Source organism: Gossypium hirsutum, chromosome A11, assembly GCF_007990345.1.
Source record: "Gossypium hirsutum isolate 1008001.06 chromosome A11, Gossypium_hirsutum_v2.1, whole genome shotgun sequence".
Taxonomy (NCBI): domain Eukaryota; kingdom Viridiplantae; phylum Streptophyta; class Magnoliopsida; order Malvales; family Malvaceae; genus Gossypium; species Gossypium hirsutum.
The window spans coordinates 84,169,146-84,179,275 of NC_053434.1; the positions used below are offsets into that span (position 1 = coordinate 84,169,146).

The window sequence follows — 10,130 nt, forward strand, 5'->3', positions numbered from 1 at the left end:
GCCGAAATCGGGATAGTGGGCCAACGGGCCCAATTCGGTAAGAAAACGCGGTAAGTGTTTCTGGTTGTACGTAAATGGCTATGCTATGCATGAAAACCTTAAGAATAGTGAAATTACCTGAATACCCCTATGTATGGAAATTACTGATGTACCCCTAGGTGCAAAATTACCATTATACCCCTAGGGTTACTTTTGACTGAAAAGCATGACGATCTGATTCTGTATGATGTATGCCATGATTGTATATTTGTTGCATGGGGACATGGGTTATATTATGGAGGAAGCGTCCTGATGGCTACGCCACAATTATCTGATCTGGTGGCTCTGCCACATATATCTGTTCTGGTGGCTCTGCCACGATTATCTGTATTTGGTGACTCTGTCACATTATCTGTTCTGGCAGCCATGCTGCATATTTTTGGGGCGTGTAGTGGTTGGGTGGGTCGAGTAGTCTCCCCACATGGTGAAAGGTTCGTATGGGGGTGCATATGGTTGGATATGGGTTGGGTTTGGCATAAACATGTAATATCTGTTCTGTTCTGTTATGGGCCTATGGGCTTTATTCTGAATTCTGTTCTGGGCTAAGGCCAACTTATTCTGTTTACTGTGGTTTGAACCGATATATGCTATGGTTGGGTTAAATTTCACACTGAGTTTCCCCAAACTCACTCTTTTATTTTCATCCACGCAGGTAATCCCTAACCATAGTGAGCTTGGGGCGGCGAGGAATTCGGAGTGGCCACATGTTCTGCAAGTTGATTTTCTTCTGGTGAACTGGACATCCTTTCATTTACGTTTAAGGTTTTGGGTTTTTTTTTAATGTAATATGGCCGCTTAATTATTTTTTGATGGTTTTAATATGTTTTATTAAGGTAGGTATTACTTATATTTAATTGATGAAATTGAATAGCTTTAGGGTGCGTTTTCAAAAATAGTAGTTGATTTCGAAATAACACGACAACAAGCAAAGCTTCCGCAATGAAAATATTTTCCAAAATTAATCATTTTTCCTAAAAAGGACTTAATCAAATTGGTTTCTTGGAAATATACATGGCGTTAAGGTGTGGCAATGGCGGTGTGCATGTCTAGGATTGGATCCGAAGGGAGCTTGGTACTTAAGCATTCCGATGGACTCACCTCCTCTTTTCCAGTTTCCTACCTAGTGCACAGCTTCCATTCACTTTAACCTACAATGAAATTATCTTTTAAAACACTAAGTAAGTTCTTCTAGATCAACAATACTAAAATGTTTTGAACGCTTCGATGTGGCATGTCGGATCCGACCATAACGTCTGGGCCGAGTTTGGGGTGTTACACACTTTATTCTTCAATTCTCCAAAGTGGCCGAATCTCTTCCCCATGTTAACATCAAAGCATTCACACTAGGAGTTCACACATGCAACCATTCGACTACTTGTGTTCACACCTCAAAGGCTATTCATGCTCCTATGTTCACACCTATTTTGACTCTTCATGAAGCCCATTTAAGACATCACCTTTAGATGAAACCACATGAACTTAATGCCTCAATTAAAGTGTTGGCCGAACCTACCCAAGCATGCATGAAGACCATACATCCAAGTGCATCAATGCTTAGCCATGAAGTCTTCTATCCACCTCCCATTCGGCCGAACATGGACATGCACATTGAAAGATCATTTCTAGAATTTTCATAGCCATTATTAGTTACATTGCTTAGTTGTTAAGCCTATGAACTTGACTATTCAGCTAGCATAGGCTACTAGTATAAATAGTTGTTCATTTTCATTATAAAAGAACTTTTGGACTCTTTGCTAATGTTATGCTGCCAAAATTGTGAGGCAACTTTTTCTCCATTTTGTTCAAAGATTCGATTGGCTTTCCTAGCGATCTAGTTGGGTTAACTGTTTTCTTTGTCAAACCCGAACTTATCACTACCCGTAGTGTGGCATTCGAACATACCGAGGTTCCTATCTTGTTAGATAGTGGGTCGAGGTTCCCTTTACCAAACCTAAACCGAACTCAAAGGGCCTATAAACAACGGGTCGATACCATATCAGTATTGGTTCTTGTTTGCACTTTTTGTTCAATCCATATTTCTTTCGAAACCAGTTCGTACCAAATAGACAAAATCGTCCATTTCTTACCATACCGACCTTTTTTTACTCAATCCATCTTACCTATTTGAACCTTTCTTAACATTTCTTTCTTAGCCTTTCTTCAACTATCCAACTCCTTCAACTAAACTTTACGTAACTTTTTGTCGACGATCGGGAAACTACGAATACGACTCGACTCTCCCGAGATGGATTGTATCAACAGCTTTATAATAGTGATATTCTGGCTTTGAGCTTAGCAAGATTTGTGCTGGTGAATCTAATCGGGCCTTATGCCTAGCAGGCTTATTGCCGGTGTATAAAAATCAGACTTTGAGTCTAACCGGCCTTATGCCGGTGTGAGATATAGGCTTAGGCCTAGCAGGCTTTACGCCGGTGAACTATTATAAGTCTATGCTTAAAAGACTTTATGCTGATGTGGTAATTGAATACGTTAAACGAGCTAAAACGATTAGGTACGTGATAGCTGGTTACCTATTTGAAAATAGGGTGAAAGGATTTCTTAATATATTGATGATGTATACATGTATATTCAGCCAAAGAGAGATTATCTTATGAAAGTATATGTTATATATATATGGAGTTAAAAGCTTGAAATTAAATGTTATTATGCATTAATTGTTTAATTTGCTTAAGGCTTACTAAGCTAAGTTAGCTTACTCTGTGTGTTTTTGTTACTCTGTTTTATAAATTTTGAAGTAAGTTATGAGTTCAGGGATCGTTAGTGAAGTCATCCACTCAATCGTCAACCTTCGGTACTTTTAAAAGTCTTATTTCAAACTTATGGCATGTATAGGCTAATATATATTTTTTTCCGATCTTGCATATGTATAATTTAAGCCATGCGAATATGGCTTAACTTCTAAATTTGAATTTGGTGATGTTTGGTCATGATTTAATCCTTTTAGTTATAATGTTATATGCTATGAATGAAATGTATATGTGATTGATGTTATACATTTTGGAAATAGCTTGATAATGGTTGGTGAACTTGATTGTGGTTGATGAGTAGGTCATGATGTATATAAATTTTCATAAGTATGGTTAGATGATTCGGTTTTGGTTGGGTATAGATAAAGTATATATATATATGAAATTTGTTGTTATGTTTGATATAGGTGTTAATAAGTGAACGAGCATTAGATGATATATATATATTAAGTTCGAATATGGTAAGGGTTTATTATGATATGTTATGTCTTGTAAAGGTTTAGTAGTTTGGCTTAACAAAGGAGCAAGATGTTGGTTGTATATATATATACATGTGTATGTGTGAGTAAGTGAATGATGTTTATCATTATGATTCGGTTTGTAATGGAAATGTATATACTTATATTATGCTTATGTGGTTGGTAAAATAGGTACATTTAATGAAGATAAATATTGAGTAGGTATGTTTTGTTAGAAAATTACATATTTGTAATAGTAAAATTCGGCTTAAGTATACGGCTCGTGTGTGTGGTTGATTATTTTTAGTTAGATTGTGAATTAATTATGGTATAACTTAACATCGTGATAAAGAAATGGCTCAATTTGATTTGATAAAATGCATATAATGTTATAATGTTTAAAATGCTAAGATTTGGTACTTGTTTTTAAAAATGGTTTGATAATCTTTAAAGTATAGTTGGTTATTTTGAAAAATAAAATAAAATAAAGAACGCACAAATTTTACGTGGAAACCATTTTAGGAAAAAAAACCACGGGCAAAGGATAAGAAAATTCACTATGTCGAAAAATTTTGAATCAATACAAGAGGAATAGACTATGTCTATTTATAGGCTTGTAAAGCCATATTCTAGTAGGATTGAAACACCTTATCCTAATCAATATAAAATAGATGAAGTTTAATAAGGTTTAAAAAACCTTATTCTAAAATAAAATAAAAGAAGTCTAGTTCTATATGGATTTTACTTTTATTTTATTTTCCATCCTATTTTATTTAAATAAGAATTCGGGTCACTTAATTCTACCAGTTATGTTATATAGTTACCTAATGTTTTATGTGCAAATGAATATTCAACCGTGATATAAGGCCAAATTGGTTTAATATGTGCATGTATAAAGATTTTAAACTGCTATGGTTGTATTTAGCTAAGGATATAGATGTCTTGTTATATGCTATGTATATGAAATGAATTTTGGTTGAGTTATGACTTGGGTGTTCGAATGATATAGAAATGATTGCTATATGGTTTGAACTTTGAAATTATGAGTCTTGTACAAATTAGTTTGTATATTTGACTATGATTTGACGGTTGTAGACACTCAATTTTGCCCGGGCCCAGAAATAAGTCCAAAAAAAATAAATAAATAAAACAAAGTCCAAGTCCAATACAAAATTACAAACATATAATTTGGCCCAATCAAAATGGCCCATTACTTGAAAAGATTTAAGGTCCATTTATAAGCTTGACTCATATGGAAATATAATCTTTAAGGATATGCAATCTTAGATATGATATGTAATCTTAGATATGATACAATCTTAGATATGATATGCAATCTTAGATATGATATGCAATCTTAGATATGATACAATCTTAGATGTGATATGCAATCTTGAAGATATGATCTTGTAATCTTGGAGATTTAATTTGTAGATATCCTTTAATCTTAACCGTTGATGTAATTGATCTGTACCGTTGGATTTGGGGAGGCTCAACTATAAATAGAGGCCTCTCCCTTCATCGTAAATCACTTGAGTTTTGGGAAGCAATAAGAATTATTGAGAGCATTCACTCAAATTTCTCTCCCTCTTGCATTTTTACTCTCTGTGGTATGTTCTTATTTTATTCTTCGTCTATCTTAGTTTTTCAACCTTTTTTTTATTTTAATTTCTTTATTTTTCAAATATGTATATTTATTCATATCTTTTATACATTTGATTATGTATTTTATATATTATAATATTTAACCTTTTTATATAGTTTATTTTTAAATATATATTTTCTATGCATGTATATATATTATATTATCATTTCATGTATTTTGAACTATTGCATTATATTTTTATAATTTGTAAATGTTCTATTTATTCATTTTTTTAGTGTATGTCATTTATCTTATTTGTGCATAGTTTCATTTTTTTATATGCTATGTTTAATTATTTCTTTTATGTGCTATTTTTTGATATATATTGTTGTATAATTTTTGCATGTATTATGTTTTTCTTTTAGTTTACTCATGTTTTTATTTTGTTTATTATATTATATTTACCCTAGTATGATTTTTTTCATTAAACGTATGTTCATGTTATTTAGTTTTGTCTTAGTGATATTATTTATGTTTGTATGGAAATGTTAGAATATTTTGTACATCTATGCTTCATGATGCATTAATATGTCATTCTAAAACGTCATTTAAAATAATATTCCAAGGTTTTTTTTTAAAAAAATAAAAGGCAATGCTTGATGTTTGGAAACTTCGAGAAAGGTAGTGCCCTAACTTACTGGGTTGCGACTTTTCTCGTTGAATTCGAATAGTCAAGCACCCTTCTAAGTGATTTTGAGTTTTCAAAACTTAAACAATTATTTTGAGATTTCCAAACATAATGTCCTAACTTACTGGATATGGCGTTTTGTTGTTTCGAGATAGAAATTTTCGAAAGACGAGCTTAGTTTCAAAGGTTTTAAAATGTTGCGTCCTAATTTACTGGATGTGATGTTTTGACTCGTTTGAAATAAGTGAGCCTTAATTTTCAAAATTGAGACATTCTCATTAAAAGAGGTTTGCATCTTGAAACTTTTAAATTTCCGACATTAAAGACACTTGATAATCAATTAGGTACCAATTTTTGGGTGTTACGAGGGTGCTAACCCTTCCTCGTATGTAACCGACTCCCGAATTCGTTTTCTCGACTTTCGTAGACCAAAATTAATTTTTTTAAACAAAACATTTTATAAGGTGATCCAATCACACCTAAAAAGATTGGTGGCGACTCCCGTTTCCATTTTTTTTAAAGTCGATTTCCATTTTCCAAAACTCGATTTAAAAATGGTCTCGACAGCTTGGCGACTCCGCTGGGGACTAATAAGAGAGTCAAGCCATGTAATTGATTATCTCTTGTCTTAATTTCGGAAATTAAAAATTTTAAAATTTAATCCTCTTTGCATTACATGTATTTGTATTATTGCATGTGTTGCTATATTCTGATACGCATTGCATTTGCATGACTGTTGTGGTCACACCCTTAAGTGGGAGTGAGAAGCTACGCCTTCGTGAGGTTTTCGCCTCCATGTAGGATAGTGGATCACTTTCGGGATACATCCGTACCTATGATTTCGTGAGATTTTCATCTCCGTGTAGCCATAGGGAAATGTATTCCCCTGAACCGAACTCGATTCAAATGAGCCTATAATGGGTGAGGATCGAGGAATCTGTTGGTTCGGGTACCTCAAACTTTAGAAACAAACCACATATAGAAAAATAGTAAGAGCTCAATATAGATAGAATTATACTTAGGTTATCTTTGTGTTTATTAATATCATATGATACTGATTGTTTTCTTTCTTTTGTGCATGTCATTTTGCATTTAAAAGGTATCAATTCGAGGTCAGTTTCTAAGTTAGAAAGTTTTATTATGGAGAACGAACTTCTTGATAGAATGGAGGGCAACATTAATATCGATAAATGGTCAAAGGAAATGCTGAAGGATACACATCAGAATTATGGGGTTACACTCGCATCAACGTGGCGCAAAATAATCTCCAGGAGTTAAAGGAAATATGGGATCAATGGAGTAATGAAGCCAAGCACTTGTTCTACAATAACTAAGGGGACTTGCAGTATTTTCTTGACAGGAGGATAGATGAGCAATTCAAAGTGAGTGTAGGAGTATCGATGGACACTTCTACCATTATAGCATTTCTCTTTCATATGAAGACGGTTGCCATGTGGATGGTAAGGGTATTGGAAGGAGAGTGATTGATAGAGTGCATGAGACCTAAAAAAATGAGTTGGATGGAAAGAATTTTGCCTATGATGGTAAAAAGCTCGTTTACTATAGGACTGCTACCAAACAACGAGCTTGAGTTTACTGTTGTACTTATCAGAAACAATGGAAATGCAAGCCCCGATGGCCTGGATAGCTCAAGTAAGCGTGAAAGAAAGAGATTAAAGAAGACCGTGTCACACAAAGACCTTTAGAGATTAGCTATGCTGCAAAGGTACCGAGGCAGGATGCTCTGCGTGGGTAGAAATCTAAAAGCTTTCAAGAAACATTGAGGATATAGGATATTATTTTAAGGTAGCACACTGCAGAACGGGATACCTACCTGTTCGCTAATCTATCTCAAAATAATCAGAACAACTTCACAGGTATTGGAGGAAGTGCCCTTAGCTGTATGGATTACTCCGCAGGTGAGGTTGTAGCTCAAACTCAGGATGCAGCTGATTATTTACAGACATTGGCAGCACAGGTTGACATATTGAGCACCAATATGAGCTACAATCTGATCGTGGCCAAGAGTTTGTTTTGTTGTTAAAACTTTAGGCATTAGGGCGAAAGCGTATTTGTAATCCATTTATATGTAAAGATATTCTTTTTCTAAATAAAGTTTTCTAAATGAGATTGAATCGAGATCGATACCTTTTGCATTCATTTGCATCTTATAGCATTTCATTGTATCATTTGCATTCAAAATTATAAAAAGACCCTAATTAGTTAAAGTTATTAAAAAGAGAAACAAAAAGAGAGAGAGAGAAGAAGGTCACGACTGAGTGAAAAAGAAGTTGAATGGGAATTAACGATGTTCCCTTACATATCCCCGAATTTTGTGTCAGGAGGGATAGCTTACCCGGATAAGGGGGTGTTTGGAAATGAAAATCATCTCATCAATGTCATACATGAGGAAGGGACTGAACAAAGAAACCTTGAGGGCATTTGCCCTTACGAACCGGGAAGTTGTTTAAACAATTGGACTGCAGAAGAATTTCCTGTAATCTTTAGGAATTTTACGGAGTAATATTCAGAACACTCTTGTTGCTCTAAAGCCTAGGAGTAATGAGATTTCTTTTGAGAAGTGGGCTCATGTTCAGACATTTTTATTTTCAATAAAACATACTATTATTATTTATCCAAGTAAATATTCTTTCATTTCGATTCTTTTGACCTTTAACATTCTTTATAAATTTTCATAAATGTAAATAGTCATTCTTGAATTCATTTATTCCTTGTATATTCTTTTGTGTGCCGATCATAGATCCCTAGATATCAATGACACGGGCAACGATACTACAGATTCAGAGTTCTTTTTGAGTGCGATATGTGTTTAGAGGAATCTCAATACTTTGAAGGTGACAGAAATTGTGACTTGTTTCTGAATTTGTTGAAAATGGTTTTTACCCCATGAAGTGGTGGTAGGAAATATAGCCTTAGAGGAAGGAAAGATTGCGAAATCGGAATTAGCTGAGGAGACAAAACAAGACCTTGTTGAGACTATTATGGGAATTCAAAAATGTGGTCCAAAGACACATGCATTAGGATTTGCAATTGCCAGGATAAACATGAGGTTTTGGGGCACTGTTGGTCCACCATGGAAAGGGATCGCATCAGTTGTACAATGAATGCCAAATTTAAAGGAGTCATGACTTATGGGGCATGTATGTTATGGGCCCGAGCTCGTCAAAAGTTTCAAGCTGACAATGACTCATCTTTGTGGACGTCAACTACTCCATTAAGAGGGGGAGATAGCTTCATATGCCAATATTACAAAGTCAAAAGCCATCCATTTCAAAAAAAAGATCATATCCAACTGCACAATGCCAAAAGTTTGCAGTCTTTTCAAAGAAAAGACGTCATACCACAGTACAACAAAGGTTACCAAAAGAAAAGAAAAAGAAGAAAAAATAAATTACAGAAGATGACCGAGACTAGTAAAAATTGGCATAAGAAACTACTGCTTACTCTCTATGCTTATGCTGGGGCAAACACCTTCAATTCCAGTTGTTTTAAAGGTTCCAGCCATCATCCTTGGAATGGGTGCATTGTTTGGCTCTCCTGAGCAGTCTGATGTGCCGTCAATAGCTGTGATGGTTAGCTCCAGGCGTTGGCCATTGATTTCCAGGGGCATTAGGTCGTACACAGTCTCTGAAACTTAAAATGATAGATTTTTTCTTTAAAACCTGTTTTTGACAAAGTGGATGACGGTATCATGAAGGAAGCTCTCTTAGTATTCTATACAAGTTCAGGGAAAAGAAAGCCTGATCAAATCATTATTTTTAGGGATGGGGTTAGCGAGTCTCAATTCAATCAAGTTTTGATCAAGTTATTAAGGCTTGCAAGTTCCTTGACGAGAAGTGGAACCCTAAAGATTGTGGTTGTTGTTGTACGAAAAACCATCATACCAAGTTTTTTTCAGTAAGGATCTGCTGACAATGTGCTACATGGTACTGTCATTGACAACAAAGTATGCCATCCAAAGAACAATGATTTTTACCTTGGTACTCATGCTAGAATGATTGGAATCACGAGGCAGACCCACTATCATGTTCTCTTAGACCAGGCTGGGTTTTTGGCTGATGATCTACAAGAGTTTGTTCATTCTCTATCCTATATGTATCAAAGGAACACCACAGCCATATTTGTTGTGGCTCCTATTTGCTACACTCATTTGGCAGCTTCATAGTTGGGGGCAATTTATGAAGATTAGGGATGCTTCAGAAACATCATCGAGTCATGGTGGGATGTATGCTCCGGAAGTAATCTCTGTACCTCAGCTTTCTAGGTTGAAGGATAAAGTCAGCAACTTCATTCTTGTCTACTAAGAATCATTGAACCATCTTTTTGTAGGGTTTGACAAGCAACAGCCAAGATTGCTACTGGGGCAATCCCTTTCTCATGGGTTTATGAATCAAGATTTTGCCTCCAAGCTTTGATGGAGTCAAGAATTGAATACCTCTAGTAAATTTAACTTGAAAGTATTCATCCTAAGCAAATGTACCAAGAATGGATGACACAGACTTATGACAAAGAAGGTTCGTCCAAAAGAATTTCATAAAGGAAACCTTGTGCTGAAAGAAATCCTTCCCGTG

At 34.9% G+C, this 10,130-nt stretch overlaps 1 pseudogene; it reads left to right on the top strand.

Annotated features, from left to right (window-relative positions):
- The first annotated feature begins 9,014 nt into the window (after positions 1 to 9,014).
- Positions 9,015 to 9,779, top strand: LOC107954432 (protein argonaute 4A-like; annotated as a pseudogene).
- Positions 9,780 to 10,130: the final 351 nt, after the last annotated feature.